Source organism: Galeopterus variegatus, unplaced genomic scaffold (genome assembly GCF_000696425.1).
Source record: "Galeopterus variegatus unplaced genomic scaffold, G_variegatus-3.0.2 Scaffold902, whole genome shotgun sequence".
Taxonomy (NCBI): Eukaryota; Metazoa; Chordata; class Mammalia; order Dermoptera; family Cynocephalidae; genus Galeopterus; species Galeopterus variegatus.
The window spans coordinates 380,355-381,320 of NW_007727013.1; positions in this window are offsets into that span (position 1 = coordinate 380,355).

The following is a 966-nucleotide window of genomic DNA, read 5'->3' on the forward strand; positions in this document are numbered from 1 at the left end:
TGTAAATTTTCTAGGTGCTTTAATTTTTTTTTCATTGTATCTTTAATAGATGAAACGATCTGATGATTTAGATTTCCTTTTAAAAATCCAGTAAAGGGATTATGGGGGAGGCATAAATGAAACAGATTGGCCATGAGTTGTTAATCACTGAAGCTGGGTAATGGCTACACAGGGTTTCATATACTGTTCTCTCTATTCTTGTATTTGCTGGAAATTTTTCATAATGTAAAAAACAACGAAACAGCTGGCAAGCTAGAATGGTCATTTATCATCTATTTGAAAAATTCTTTATGTATTCATTTCACACATGTTATTCAAGGCTGGCTGGTTAGCTCAGTTGGTTAGAGTGTGGTGCTGTTAAAACCGTGGTGTTGGGTTCAATCCCTGCACTGGCCAGCCACCAAAAAACAAACAAGAAAAACCTTCGCTCAAACAAGTGTCATTATGACAGACAGGGACACTACTGAGATCTAGACAACACCAGCCTCTGTGCTGTGTGCGAGCACCTCTCTTCTCTTGGTTGGTCAGAAGGGGTCTACCCCATGGTTACTGTGAGGAGCTTCTGCTTGGGGGACCAGCCACCCAGCAGGATTTGGCTTCCATGCAATCCTACTCCACTGACCTGACAGTAAACACTGTAGAGAGGAGCCTCAGGGGCCTGAAGCTGAAAACAGACACCAAGGCCAGCTCTTCACTAACAAGAGGCTTTCTTTTTACACCAAAAAAGAAAAAGGAAGAAAAGAGAGAAAAAAGTAAGGAAAGCATTTAAGGGGCAGGATTTGTAGCAGAGAGCCATGTGGTGAATTTGAAACTTAGACCTGTACCTGGCTCAGCGGAGCAAAAGGGAAAGTGACAGGAATCTCTGGGAAGTGCTCCACCTCTGAAAGGCGCCTCCCAGAAATACAGACCCACAGGTTGCACAGGAGAGAAAGAAAAGGCCTTGGGCCGGCCCGGTGGCGCACTGCT